Consider the following 15,753-nt stretch of genomic DNA (forward strand, 5'->3'; position numbering starts at 1 on the left):
AGCGAAAGTGCACAGTTTCAGCCCTTCACAACGCCCCGCCCCCGGGGTCTCAGACACTCACCCCTCCAGGGCCAGAGCTACGAGAGGCTAGCGGAGGGGCGGAACTACGGAGGAAACCAGAGAAGAGCAGAGTTCTGGAGACTAAAGAAAAGTTGTTTCTAACAGTATTCCTTAGTGGATACCTGCACAAAAATTGAGAGTTAGGAAGGCCAAAGTCAAATTTGAGCCGCGCAAAGGATTTAAGGGCTTCATTGGTAATAAGTTGGATAACAAACCAAAGTGTTACATTTCTGCCAAGCCTGTTGTTCTTATATTATTCCATATTAGGACATCTTCTAAGGCATTTGTGAGATTAGCACGAGACTACTCCTTCAAACTTAGACACCCCCAAAGCTACGTGTGAAGTAGCATCGGTGAGACTGGATCATGGGGAGTGATTGGCGGAGGGGGGGGGGGGGCACTTCAGAGCTTCTTATTTATTTGTGGTGGACCTGTATCATGTTACATGTACTGATCCCGTGCTATCTGGCATAGCATATAACACAGAACCTGTGGTGCATTAACTGTGACTCACCTATGCACACTCATTCTCACACACACACTCTCTCTCTCACAGACACACTCCCACCCAGACTCACTCTCTCTCTCTGTCACACACACACTTGCACACTCACTCTCACAAACACAGTCACTCTCACAGACACTCTCTCTAACATACACACTCAGCGGAAAACCTTGCTAGCGCCTGTTTCATTTGAGCCAGAAACGGGCCTTTTCCACTAGTTATAATACTAATGAACTCATTGTAATTGCATGAGATTCTCAGTAGCTGCTACTCCAACATGGTTAAAGCCACACAAAACTCCTTTGTGCATAACCACTACATAATGTTTGCTTTACACCGGCATTGCCCCAAGTCCCTTCCTGCAGAGCTGTCACTGAGCCTCTGTTGATTTGATTTGCACATCACTGCTGCTGCATTAATCTGTAAACACATTAGTTCTGCTTTACCATATGGAACACCCTGGTCCTGAAAGTTTCAGTTACATGACTCTCTCTTTTCTCTATAACCTAATACATTCTATTTATTCCTTAGGTGTTCTATACTAATGTTCTGCATTCCATAGCCTAGGAATACAAGTTTCTTTTCACTTTTTATTTTGTGATAATTACCTCTATACATTGTAGCAGAGGTTCTAAAACTTGTATCAGATTGATAAAGGATGCCTCTGTCAGCCAAAGGCTGAGCAAAGCGTCTGGTTCCCTGCCGTGACAGCAGCTGCAAAGATTCAGCTCAATACACTGAGGAATGGGTGGAGTTGGCAGGGTTTATAAGCCCGTCTCTGAGGAACAGAGCAGGATTTTGGCAGGAGGGCTGCAAATTTGATGTTTTGGCTTCTGCTAATGAAGCAAGCTCTGGCGCATTGTGTGTTTCACTTATTGTGACTGCCTTAATTGTAGTGCTGTATTCAGATATCTGCTAAGGAAAAACCTTCAAGTAGGCAGGTTAAAGTCAACAGGGCTGCAGACAGATTTCAGATAGAGTTTAGGTCTCCAGAATGTTCTGGAAGAGTTCAGGGCTCTCTGCCAGCTCCCTTTATCCTCAGCTGAACCTCTCTGCCTGGGCAGTAGCTTTTCTTCCTGCAACTGGCATGTGTTGTCCCAGAGCTGCCAGGTTTCCCAGTTCCAGGAAGGATCCTGGTTTTGAATTTATATTCTTATCAATAGAAATCAAACAAAATAAAACATGGAAAAGAAAATAAGATGATACCTTTTTTATTGGACATAACTTAATACATTTCTTGATTAGCTTTCGAAGGTTGCCCTTCTTCGTCAGATCGGAAATAAGCAAATGTGGTAGCAGACAGTATATATAAGAGAAACATCAAAGCATTACTTTGACAGTCTGACAGAGTGGGAGGGTGAGGGTATGCATGGGGACATCAAAGCATTTCACTGATATTCTAACAGGATGGGTGTTGGTAGGTGAGAGGAGGGTGATAAACAGAGAAATAAACAGAGAAATACAACTTTATGGTTTATAATGGGCTAGAAAACCCAGATCCTTATTAAGGGGTAGATGCATCAAGCAAACGTAAAAAAATCAGAAACGTTAAAACCTTTACCGAATTTAAAATAACGAAGCATGCTCCAAAAACACAGCCCCAAAAAGTTTGGTGCGGTATTGGAAAGAACGATGCACCAATCCCCGTCGGTAATCGGCTCGTAAAGCATGCGCAAAGCAGCCAAGCGTTATGCTGGCTGCTCTGCGCATGCCAGAAACGTTCAAAACACAGTCAAATCGCAAGCACATGGCTCCCAAATCAAAATAAAAATAAAAAAAGGATCGGGAGGGGGCAAGGGCGCTCATCAGGAGCGTCCTGTACGGACGGCCTTGCCCCCCCCCCCCACTTTCCGCCGCTCCCCCCACCCCGAAAAAGCAAACTTTTAGAAGCCCCTGCCCCCCTCCCTTCCTCACTACTCTCTCACCTCAGCTCCGCCTCCCGACATCCTCCGTCCGTGCCCCGCCCCCTTTTGGGGTCGTCGCCGCCATTCCCCTCCTCCATCGGGCCCCCCTTCCTCTTACCGGGCCCGTGCAGCGCCTCTCTCCTCTGTCCGAAGGCGCTGCACGGGCAAGAAGAAAGCTGAATCAGCTGATGCCTGCCTTCGCGATGGCGCGTCTTTCTCCTGCTGCGCCCGCCCCTGTCTGACGTCAGTAACCTCCGTAGCGGGGGGGGGGGGGGCAAGGCCGTCCGTACAGGACGCTCCTGATGAGCGCCCTTGCCCCCTCCCGATCCTTTTTTTATTTTTATTTTTTTATGTGTTTTCTGAGGTCCTTTGGACCAATCACAGCGCTTTTAGCTCTGCTAATGCGCTGGGATTGGCTCAAAGTTTGTTTATTTTTTCACTTAACACTTTTTCCTGGCACAGAGCTGTCCTAACGAGAGGTCCAGACCTCTCGTTAGTTTTCCTGCCTTTTTCCTGCGTAAAGGCAATCGGAAACGGTTAGTGCATGTCGTTTCAATGGGGTTTTCACACTAATTGCTCATCTCCATTCCGTTTTCGTTAGCTGCTACTACCGTCGAAAAATAGGCTTTAGTGCATGGAAAGGATCGGAAATTCTTCCTTAAGGGCTTATTTAACGATGAAAAACGTTTAGTGCATCTGGGCCTAAGTCCTGTCTGTTGGGTGTCAAAATATTCAATCATTCTTACTTCAAAGGTCTTACGTTCCTGTATTGTTTTAAAATTACCTTTCAGTATTCTTACTGTGAAATCACTGGTGCAGTGTTCTGGTCTTGTAAAGTGTTGGCCCACAAGGGTGGGGGCCAGCACTGGTGGGGATGGGAATATCTCTTTCAGTAATTCATCTTCATGGAGTAGGGGCTGTAGGTCTCTTATGATTTTCCTCAGTTTCCCCAGCTCTGGGTTGTATGTCACTACAAGGGGAATTCTGTCTGTGGCTTTTTTTTTCTTTGTACTGTAGCAGATTTTCCCTGGGTGTTTTGAGGGAGGAGGCAATATTCTTGGAGATTATTTTGGGGTTGTTGCCTTTCCGTTTGAAGGATGCAGTCAGGGTTTCAAGGTGTCTGTCTCTATCCTCTGTGTCCGAGCAGATACGGTGGTATCTTGTGGCTTGGCTGTAAATAATGGATCTTTTTGTATGTGAAGGGTGGAAGCTGGAGTTGTGGAGGTAGCTGCATCTGTCTGTGGGTTTCTTGTATATAGATGTTTGTATACAGCCATCACTGATTGAGACTGTGGTGTCCAAAAAATTGACTACTCCCCAGAAAAAGTAATCTGCTCGGACCCCTTAGCAAGATCCAGTCTGCCCAAATATACCAGCTACTTTTTCTACTATCTCTTTCTCTCCCTAAGAGATCCTATATACTTGTTTCATGCTTTCTTGAATTCAGGTACAGTCTTTGTCTCCACTGTTTCCAAGAGGCCATTCCAGGCATCCACCACACTTTCTGTAAAAAAAAAGTATTTCCTTAGATTATTCCGCAGTCTATCCCCTTTCACCTTCATCCTATGCCCACTCATTCCAGTTTCCTTTCCATTGAAAGAGGCTTGCTTCCTGTGAATTTATGCCATGGAGGTATTTAAATGTCTCTGTCTTACCACCCCATTACCAAATTTCTTCCAAAGTATACCATGGGCGTAGCCAGACTTCAGCGGGAGGGGGGTCCATAGCCCAAGGTGAGGGGGCACATTTTAGCCCCCCCAGCGCCGCCACCCCCCCCCCCCACTGCCGCCACCACCACCACCACCAATTTTGACCCCCCCCCACCGACAACCCTCTCGACCCCCCCTCCCACCGACAACCCTCCCCCGCCGTTGCTATCGGCTACCTTTGCTGTTGGGGGACCCCAACCCCCGCCAGCCGAGGTCCTCTTCTTCCGGCGCAAGGCTTCGTTCTGTTTCTGTGAGTCTGACGTCCTCATGCAGGACCATTCCAGGCATCTACAACCCTCTCCATGAAAGTACTTCTTGAATCAGCACCCTGCAATCTAAATTCATGTTTTACCACCTTCCTGTCTCTGGAAAAGTTTTGTTTGTATATTAATACCTTTCAAATATTTAAATGTCTATATCATATCACCCTGTCTTTCCTCTCCTCCATGGTATACATCTTCAGGTCATCAAGTCTCTCCTCATATATCTTGTGGCACAAACCCCATAACATTTTTGTTGCTTTTCTCTGAACTGCTTCAAGTCTTTTTACGTCCTTAGCAAGATTCAGCCTCCAAAATAGAACATAATACTCCAAGTGAGGCCTCACTAACAAACGTGCACAGGGACATCAATGGCTCCTTTCTTCAGTTTATACCCCTCTCTATGCAGCCTAGAATCTTTCTGGCTGTGGACACTGCCTTTTTGCATTGTTTCCTCATCTTGAGCTCCTCAGACACCATTACCCCAACGTCCCTCTCCTGAGCTGTGCTTATCAAACTGTCTCCTCGTATCTCGAACATCTCCTTTGGATTTCTGCACCCCAAGTGCATCACTCTACACTTCTTCACATTAAATTTTAACTGCCAGACCTGTGACCAATCTTCTAAATTTTGGAGATCTCTTCTCATGGTTTCTATTCCCTCCAAGGCATCGACTCTATTGGCTATTTTCATGTTATCTGCAGAGGCAAACCTTCTAACTCTTCAGCAATGTTTCTCACAAATACATTAAACAGAATCAGCACCACTACTGATCCCTGAGGCACTCCACTACTCATCTTCATTTCCTCCAAGTGAATTCTATTTACCACCACCCTCTGTTGCCTGTTGGTCAAGCAGTTTCCAATCCAGTTCACCACTTTCAGCCTTATTTTCGAAAGTGATGGGTGCCCAGATTTTGACCCAAATTGGGAGATAGGTGCCCATCTCACAAAGGCGCCCAAATCGGTATAATGGACAGCCGATTTTGGGCGTCTTCAACTGCACTCCGTCGAGGGAACGAACAAAGTTGATGGGGGCGTGTCAGAGGCATGGTGAAGGCGGGGCTGGGGTGTGTTTATCGGCAGAGGAGAGATGGGCGCCTTCGGCCGATAATCGAAAAAAGAAAGGCGTTTTTAGCGTGAATTTAGGTCACTTTTTTTTTACCCTTTTTTTTCACGAACAAGTCCTTAAAAAGTGCCCTAAATGACCATATGACCACCGGAGGGAATCGGGGATGACCACCCCTGACTCCCCCAGTGGTCACTAACCCCCACAAAAAAACCCAACTTTTTTTCCAGCCTCCCTCAAATGCCATACCCAGCTCCATCACAGCAGTATGCAGGTCCCTGGAGTGGGTGCAGCGGACTTCAGGCAGGTGGACCCAGGCCCATTCCCCCCCTACCTATTACACTTGTGGTGGTAAATGGGAGCCCTCCAAACCGCCCCCAAAACCCACTGTACCCACATGTAGGTGCCCCCTTCAGCCATAAGGGCTATGGTAATGGTGTAGAGTTTTGGGCAGTGGGTTTTGGGGGGGGGGGATTTGAGGGGCTCAGCACCCAAAGGAAGGGAGCTATGGACTTGGGAGGTATTTAACTTTTTTTTTTTACTTGTTATTTTTACTTGTTACAAGTGCCCCCTAGGGTGCCCGGTTGGTGTCCTGGCATGTGAGGGGGACCAGTGCACTACGAATCCTGGTCCCTCCCACAACCCAATGCCTTATTCGTTTTTGAGCTGGGCGCCTTCGGTTTCCATTATTGCTGAAAAACGAAAACGCCCAGCTCAAATCCGCACAACTTCGATGCATTTGTAGGGCACAAACTGTATTATCAAAAAAAAAAGATGGGCGGCCATTTTTTTGAAAATACGGTCTGTCCCGCCCCTTCACGTACCCGTTCTCGGACATAGACGCCCATGGAGATGGTCGTTCGCGTTCGATTATGCCCCTCTTTGGGTCCTAAGTTCAGTCCTCTCAGCTTATTCAGGAATCTCCAGTGAGGAACCATATCAAAGGCTTTGCTGAAATCCAAGTAGATTATATCCAGTGCATGTCCTTTATCTAGTTCTTTGGTCATCCAGTCAAATAAAAATTAAGCAGATTAATTTGACAGGATTTTCCTTTGGTAAAGCCATGTTGCCTTGGATCCTGAAACCTATTAGATTCTAGAAAATTATCTATCTTTCCTTCCATAGCGATTCCATTATTTTTCCTACCACCAATGTGAGGTTTACCCACCTGTAGTTTCTCACTACTTTCCTGTCTCTGATTTTGTGAAGAGGGACCACAACCACTCATTTCCAATTCTGCAGAACCTCTCCCATCTCTAAAGATCTATTAAACGAATCCTTAAGAGGTCCTGCCAGAATTTTTTTGAGCTCCCTCAGGTTTCTGGGGTGTATCCTATCCGGCCCCAAAGCTTTGTCCACTTTCAGATTTTCAAGTTGTTTATAAATGCTTTCTTCTGTGAACGGTGCAGTATTCACTCCATTTTCAGATATATCCTCGATAGCTGACCACAGTCCTTCTCCAGGATTTTCTTCTGTGAATACCAAAGAGAAGTATCTGTTTAGCACATTCGCTTATCGCTTTTTCCTTATCACCCTTCACACAGCTGTTGTCAGCATCTTTCAGTCTTACAATTCCATTCTTAGCTTTTCTCCTTTCCCCAATATATCCAAAAAAAAAAAGGTCTTGTCACCTCTCTTTACAACTTTAACCATTTGTCTTCCACCTGTGCTTTTGCTAGTTATATTTCCCTCTTTGAGTTTAATCCAGTAATCTTTTCCGTGATCCTCTTCTTGTGTTCTTCTATATTTCTTAAACACAGCCTCTTTTGCCCTTATTTTTTTCGGCCACTTGTTTGGAGAACCATATAGGCTTCTTGTTTCTCTTGTTTTTGTTTACTTTCCCTGTATAAAGATCTGTTGCCATATTTATAGCAGCTTTCAACTTAGACCACAGCCCTTCCACCTTCCTTATATCTACTCATGCTGTCAGCTCCTTCTTCAGGTATTACCCCATTTTACCAAAATCAGCAAATCTGAAATCCAGTATTTTAAGTTTTGTGCATCTGCACTCTTGCTTTTGTTCTTATATCAAGCCATATCGTATGATGATCACCACTGTTTTTTTCCGATTCTATCGATGGGATGTTCCAATCCACATCAGGCAAGTTGAAATCTTCCAGCAACAGCACCTCCCCTTTCATTCCAAGCTTTGATATCTTTGATCAGATCCTTGTCCAGCTTCTCCATTTGTACCAGAGGTCTGTAAATAACACCTATGTAGATACAGGTTCTATCTTCTCTTTCCAGGATGATCCATATAGCTTCTTCTTTTACCCAGGTTCCCTTCATTTCAACTGTTCTGATATTATTTTTCACATACAGTTCCACTCCTCCACCTCCTCAGCCCTCCCTATCCTTCCTAAAAGATTATAGCCCGGTATGGTTGCACCCCATTCATGGGAATCATTGAATCGTGTCTCTGTAATAGCAACAATTTCCAAGCAAACATCAGGGCTGGCAAATCTTGACCTTTTTACTTAGTCTGTGAGCATTTGTGTTCATTGCTTTCTATGTGTTATTAAGTAAGTTTAAATGTTTTTCTATATTAACATTACCTTCCCCACTATCGTTATCATTGTCATTTATTAATGCTTGATATACAGCCTTTCACTGAAGCAACCAAAGTGGTTTACAAAATCGAAACCAGAATGGTTTCAAAAACATAAAACAGAAAGGAACTCCTGGGGGTGACTTCCTTGCTTCCTTTTGTCACACTCACCCTGTAGCTTAAATGTCAAGAAACATACCATCTGAATTTCTCCCCAAGGATCCTTTTCCCTGTTACAGAAAGATGTAGCCCATCATTACAGCACAGCCTGCTGTTTTTCCACATACCATATCATCCTCCTATGTATCTAAAACCAATATGTCAGGAGGTCAGAAATATAGCAAATTATAGGAGCAAGCAGCTCTGCAAGTGTGAGAAAAGGAGCTTTATTTTTGTCTGTTTTTTCTCCTGTATGGGATAGATGGAGGTAAAGTTAGCAAATTTTCTAGGAAGAAATTAAGAGAGGGACACACAGGTAAGAGAACAGTTTAGAATCTATGAATCAAATCAAACATAAAAATCTGAAAATATATAAATTCAGAAAGCATAGCTTTCAGGCTTGCAGTGCTTCTCAGGAATTTCCAACTCTCCAGGAAGCAGCCACTCCCTTAAAGACATAGACTGTACTAGGCACCAGATTGAATGGTAGCCAAATTAATTAAATTAAACCTCTGTCAACTCTGTAGTAGGCAGATGATTCAAACACAAGGCTGAAAATAAAGCACTCGTATTGAACAGTAAATTTCAGCACGCTAATCTCAATACACACCCTCCTCCTACTCCCCTACCTCTACCATCCTCCTCCCTTACCCACCTTACCTACCCTCATCTAAATGATCACCTCTTTATCTACTATATTACAGCCATATCCTTTCTATGTCACTTTGTAAACCTGATATCTATGTAAGCCGCATTGAACCTGCTAATAAGTGGGAAAGCACGGGGTATAAGTGTTACAAATAAATAAATAAATAAATAAATAACACAAGGTAAAAGAACAGTTATAAATACAGCAGGAGGACAGATATAAAGCAAGTCAAAGGAACAATCAGCTCTGCAAGTGAGAGGAAATCAAGCTTTTTCCCCCCTTTTTTCTCTTTTATAGGACAGATTGAGGTAAAGTCAGCAAAATTTCTGTTAATTTAAGCTTAGCAGAGATTGGGTGGCAACACCAGTAATTGGGAAGCAAAGCTAGTGCTAGGTAGACTTCTATGGTCTATGCCCTGAAAATGGCAAGGATAAATCAAGGTCAGGTATACATATAAAGTAGCAGATATGAGTTTATTTTGTTGGGCAGACTGGATGGACCATAAAGGTCTTTATCTGCAGTCATCTACTATGTTACTCTGTAATTTCTTTCTTAATGTATGGTCTTCAGAATTGCACATAAAAGGGCATAATCGAAAGGGACGCCCAAGTTTTCCTGAGGACGTCCTCACAGGATGTCCCGGCAAAGGGCAGGAAAACCTGTATTATCGAAACAAGATGGGCGTCCATCTTTCATTTCAATAGTACGGGCGGGGACGCCCAAATCTTGACATTTAGGTCATCCCTAGCGATGGTCGTCCTTTGACTTGGTCCTTTCTGATTTTCAGCGATAATGGAAACCAAGAACGCCCATCTCAGAAACGACCAAATGCAAGCCCTTTGGTCATGGGAGGAGCCAGCATTCATAGTGCACTGGTCCCCTGACATGCCAGTACACCAACCAGGCACCCTAGGGGGCACTGCAGTGGACTTCATAAAATGCTCCCAGGAACATAGCTCCCCCAACCCCCCCCCCCCCCAAAACCCACTACCCACAACTGTACACCACTACCATAGCCCTTACGGGTGAAGGGAGGAACCTAGATGTGGGTACAGTGGGTTTCTGATGGGTTTTGCAGTGCTCACATTTACCACCACAAACGTAACAGGTGGGGGGGGGGGGGGCGGGGGGAGATGGGCCTGGGTCCGCCTGCCTGAAGTGCACTGCACCCACTAAAACTGCTCCAGGGACCTGCATACTGCTGTCATGGACCCGAGTATGACATTTGAGGCTGGCGTAGAGGCTAACACAAAATATTTTTAAAGTTGTTTTTTTGAGGGTGGGAGGGGGTTAGTAAGGGGAGGTCATTCCCGATTCTCTCCGGTGGTCAACTGGTCAGTTCAGGCACCTTTTTGTGCCTTGGTCGTAAGAAAAACTAGACCAGGTAAAGTCGTCCAAGTGCTCGTCAGGGACGCCCTTTTTTTCCATTATGGGTCGAGGACATCCATGTGTTAGGCACGCCCGCCTTCGCTATGCCTCCGACACGCGCCAATGAACTTTAGTTGTCCCTGCGACGGAAAGCAGTTGGGGACGCCCAAAATCAGCTTTCGATTATACCGATTTGGGCAACCCTGTGAGAAGGACGCCCATCTTCCGATTTGTGTCGAAAGATGGGCGTCCTTCTCTTTCGAAAATAAGCCTGATAGTACTCCAAATGAGGTCATAGTAACATAGTAACATAGTAGATGACGGCAGAAAAAGACATGCACGGTCCATCCAGTCTGCCCAACAAGATAACTCATATTTGCTGCTTTTTGTGTATACCCTACTTTGATTTGTACCTGTGCTCTTCAGGGCACAGACCGTATAAGTCTGCCCCGCACTATCCCTGCCTCCCAACCACCGGCTCTGGCACAGGCACAGGCACAGACCGTATAAGTCTGCCCAGCACTATCCTCACCTCCCCAGCCCTGCCTCCCAACCCCGGCTCTGGCACAGACTGTACAAGTCTGTCCAACACTATCCCCGCCTCCGAACCACCAGTCCCGCTTCCCACCACCGGCTCTGGCACAGACCGTATAAGTCTGCCCAGCCACCAGCCCCGCCTCCCAACCACCAGCCCCGCCTCCCGATCTTGACTAAGCTCCTGAGGATCCATTCCTTCGGCACAGGATTCCTTTATGCTTATCCCACGCATGTTTGAATTCTGTTACCGTTTTCATTTCCACCACCTCCCGCGGGAGGGCATTCCAAGCATCCACTACTCTCTCCGTGAAAAAATACTTCCTGACATTTTTCTTGAGTCTGCCCCCCTTCAATCTCATATCATGTCCTCTCGTTCTACCACCTTCCCATCTCCGGAAAAGATTCGTTTGCGGATTAATACCTTTCAAATATTTGAACATCTGTATCATATCACCCCTGTTTCTCCTTTCCTCCAGAGTATACATGTTTAGTTCAGCAAGTCTCTCCTCATACGTCTTGTAACGCAAATCCCATACCATTCTCGTAGCTTTTCTTTGCACCGCTTCAATTCTTTTTACATCCTTAACAAGATACGGCCTCCAAAACTGAACACAATACTCCAGGTGGGGCCTCACCAACGACTTATACAGGGGCATCAACACTCCCTTTCTTCTGCTGGTCACACCTCTCTTTATACAGCCTAACAACCTTCTAGCTACTGCCACCGCCTTGTCACACTGTTTCGTCGCCTTCAAATCCTCAGATACTATCACCCCAAGACCCCTCTCTCCGCCCGTACCTATCAGACTCTCCCCGCCTAACACATACGTCTCCCGTGGATTTCTACTTCCTAAGTGCATCACTTTGCATTTCTTCGCATTGAAATTTAATTGCCAAACCTTAGACCATTCTTCTAGCTTCCGTATGTCCTTTTTCATGTTTTCCACTCCCTCCGGGGTGTCCACTCTGTTACAGATCTTAGTATCATCCGCAAATAGGCAAACTTTACCTTCTAACCCTTCGGCAATGACACTCACAAATATATTGAACAGAATCGGCCCCAGCACCGATCCTTGAGGCACTCCACTACTTACCTTTCGCTCCTCCGAGCGAATTCCATTCACCACCACCCTCTGGCGTCTGTCCGTCAACCAGTTCCTAATCCAGTTCACCACTTCGGGTCCTATCTTCAGCCCATCCAGTCTCGCCAGAAACGTATACAAAGGCACTATAACTTGTGTTTTCCTATTGACATTCCTCTCCCTATGCACTCAGGCATTTTTCTGGCTTTTCCTGTTGCCTTTTCTACGTGTTTGGCCATCTTAAGATCACCAGATATTATCACTCCCAAGTTCTGTTTGTCTTTTATGCAGAAAAGTACTTCACCCCTATACTGTACCCCTCCCTTGGGTTTTGCAGCCAAAATGCATGACCCTGCATTTTTTTAGCATTAAATCTTAGCTGCCAATTTCTGGTCCATTCTTCAAGTTTTGTTAGATCCCTCCTTACGCTTGCACACAATCAGGAATTTCTACTCTATTACAGAGTTGGGTATCATCAACAAAGAGGCAAACCTTACCAGACAGCTGTTCTGTAATATCACTCAAAAGTTAAAAATAGCCGGCACAGATCCATAGGGCACATGGAGGCAAATGTCCAATCCCTGAATATTCAGCGGCAGTATCGAGCGACAGCCTGGTGCAGAATATTCAGGTATAAAATGCCCACAGCAGCTAGAATTACAAAAAAAAGCTGATGTTTACGGGCTGCACATTATTGGTCTGATATTTAAAAGAAGTTATAGATTCAACAATGGCTAATTAATATATAACTTCACTATTTGTAAAATTTAAAACTATATACAGATAGCATTAGACTAAATATCTGATCGAAGAGTCTGATACCACAGTATTTGTATGAGAAGGGACAGGTTTTGGGGGAAGTAAGGGCAAGTTGAAAAATGATCTAGATAGCGGTGATATGAAGCTGCTATCCAGACAGCTTATATGGATAGAGACAGCATGATCACCACACTATGGACTAGATTCTGTAAATAGCACTCAAATTTGGGCATTGAAAAAAAAAAAAAATGACTGGTAAGCGCTATTCTATAAATGGCAGTTCGAGTTGGGCACAGTGTACAGAATAGTGCCCAATTTTCACCAACTAAAACCTAGTGTAAATCCTCATGCCGTATTCTATAACAGTGTGCACATCTTTAGTAAACACCCCTGATCCACCCACACCCCTCCCATATTCATACTCCCTTTCATTTATTCACTAAAAAATTTACACACACATCTTTATGGAATAGAGCCAAGCAAGATGCATACGTAAATTTAAACTGTTGCCAATTAGTGCCAACAATTAATAGTTAGAGCAGAATTATTGCACTAATTGCCTTGTTACATAAATAAATTGCATGCGCAAATTCGGGGTGTGCCCAAATTTGCGCCCACAATTTTGTGCACCATTTCTAGAATTTGATGGTATATGTGAGCGTAAGTGGCATAGCTGTAAATGTAAAGGGGATGTTCACATGGGTGGAGCATGGGAGGGGCATGGGAGGAGTTCTACTTACACTCACCACTTACAGAATACAGTAACTTACGCATGCATTTTCCGCATTTTCCACATTTAGGTCTATGTCTGGTGTAAAGCAGGTTCCTACATTTTAGGCATCCTGATACTGGGTTATGGCACCTAGATGCCATTATAAAATAGGCTCTCACTGTGCGGCACTGTGTTGCCTAAAAGTAGGGTTATCATATGTCCAGATTTCCCCAGACGTGTCCTCCTTTTCAGGGGACTGTGGGGGGGTCCAGACGTTTTATTTTCCAGCCAGCCCAATTGTCCAAGTTTCTGGGCTAGCGGGCTGGCAGTTGGGTGGACGGGCTTGCCTTCCCCCCTCCCAGCCTACTGTAGCGCACCCTGGTGGTCTAATGGCCTCTTGGGACAGGAAAAAATTCCACTCTTTCCTGCCTGCTGATGCTGACCTCCCTGCTACCGCCGCTTCTTGAAAATGGCTGCTGAGACTTCAAGCGGAGGCCACGTGAGACTTTTCAAGCGGAGGCCTTGTGAGACTTTTCAAGCAGAGGCCTCGTCAGACTTTGCAGAAGTCTTCCGAGGTCACCGCTTGAAGTCTTGGCATCCGTTTTCAAAAAAAGGCAGCAGCAGAGAGATCAGCAGTAGTGGGCAGGAAAGAGTGGAGTACTTTCCTGCCATGAAAAAGCCACTAGACCAACTAGGGCTGCAAGATATGCCAGGAGGGAAAGGGGGGGGGGGAGAAGGGGGCAAGCTGCTCATGGATCTGAGAGAAAGAAGGGGGCAGCTTTCATGGATGGGAGGGAAGGAAGAGAATAGGGGGGCATGCTATACATGGAGGGGAAGGAAAGGAAAAGGAGGAAATGCAGCATATGGATAGAAGGGGATAGAGAGGAGAGGGGGACATGCTGCTCATGGATGTTTGCTTTTTTGGAAATGTACATCTTTTCTAATTTTGTATTTAGACTACGGAAGAAAATGCATTTATGTTACTTTTACCAGTAGTTTCATTGCTTATAGAATCTGACTTTCTTGGGGGATCAAGGTGACTATGCGGCAGGGGCAGTGTGGCATTTTACTTTTTGTGTCCTCTTTGTCTCTGCGAACATGGTAACCCTATCTAAAAGGAGGTGCCCATATAGAGTTACCCTCTTTCCATTACTTATATGGGCAGTGATGCTGAATATACAGAATAAGTTAAACACTGCAGCCTGCATTTAATTTTTTTAAATCACCACGCCGGCTCAATTGGGATCATTTTATAAAATCATTTTTGCACATTGTGGTTGGCTGCAGGACTTCACAGACACAGGCAAAGTGTAGTTTAAAGTCCAAGGAAAAGCTATATTGGGGAACAAATAATCAAGTCATGACATTCTGTTCCTATTACAGATTCATTTCCACCCTGGGCAACAACCACATTAACAATTACTTTCTTCTCTCTTAACACTTCTTCAGTACAGTTCCAGTTACTCATACATAAATCCAGGCTTTGGTCCAACTAGGACTCTCAGGACCTGGGTCTTCACAGAAAAATAAAGGCACTCCTTTACCTTGTCAGTTTTCTGTCCTTCTCATGCAATCCCTGGGCTTCTACAGGGTGCAAACCTCTGAGCTAGGGCCACTCCTTACTTCCCTGGGAGTCCCCCACAGGTACTGTAGCCCAACCAATACTTCAGGAAGTATTCCAGGATATTTCTGCACTGGGGATCTCACTCCTGGAGACCTCTTGCCTTGGGGGCTGTCTGATCCACTTTGCTCCAGGGCATTTAACCACCTCCTAGCCTAAGCCCCACCCCTCTGACTCAACCTCTGACATAGCAGGATAGTACCATCTACTGTAAGGTGACTAAACTTGCAACCTCAGTGAGGGAGCATTCTTAGGGACACCTGCCATGAAACCACTCACTCGCTCCCTCACACACATATATGCCAATATACACAGGTATAATGCCTCAAGTGTGCTTGTAGGCATGTCAGGTATAGGCATGTTCTGGGGTGGAGTTTGGGCAGAGAATAGGGGGAGGTGTGAATTACACGCATGCTTTATAAAATATACATTATCATGCATATGTTCTTGGGTATATTTACTTTTGCTCCTAAGCACATACATAAGTTTGCAGGCATGTCTTACCACGAGTTCTGCAGGTTTTGTTCTAGTACATTACAGAGACACAAAGTTGCCAATGAGACGTATTTTCAAAGCTCTTAGACCTACAAAGTTACATGGAGGGACATTTTCGATAGAATGTCTAAATCAGAATTTGGACGTTTTACAAAAACGTCCAAATTCTGAACAGGAAAGAAGGTCATTTTCGAAAAAGATAGTCGTCTATCTTTTGTGTTTGAAAATGCTATGGAAGTCTTGTGATATTGGTTGTTTAATGACTTGGACGTCCTTTTTTTTGGTCCATTTTAGAACAAAAGACGTCCAAATACAAG

At 45.0% G+C, this 15,753-nt stretch overlaps 1 protein-coding gene across 7 annotated transcripts in view; it reads right to left on the minus strand.

The window, feature by feature from the left end:
• CADM3 (cell adhesion molecule 3) overlaps nt 1-15,037 on the minus strand; it is a 656,955-nt gene extending 641,918 nt beyond the window's left edge. For 6 of the 7 annotated variants that reach the window (XM_030187819.1, XM_030187818.1, XM_030187817.1 and 3 more), the window contains exon 1: nt 14,865-15,037. The gene's annotated coding sequence lies outside the window, so the exon portion shown is untranslated. Of the gene's footprint in view, nt 1-12,346; nt 12,501-14,864 lie in introns of all 7 variants that reach the window. The other variant, XM_030187815.1, reaches the window with a different exon arrangement.
• Between the last annotated feature and the right edge of the window lie 716 nt (nt 15,038-15,753).

This window comes from Microcaecilia unicolor, chromosome 14, assembly GCF_901765095.1.
Source record: "Microcaecilia unicolor chromosome 14, aMicUni1.1, whole genome shotgun sequence".
Lineage (NCBI taxonomy): Eukaryota > Metazoa > Chordata > Amphibia > Gymnophiona > Siphonopidae > Microcaecilia > Microcaecilia unicolor.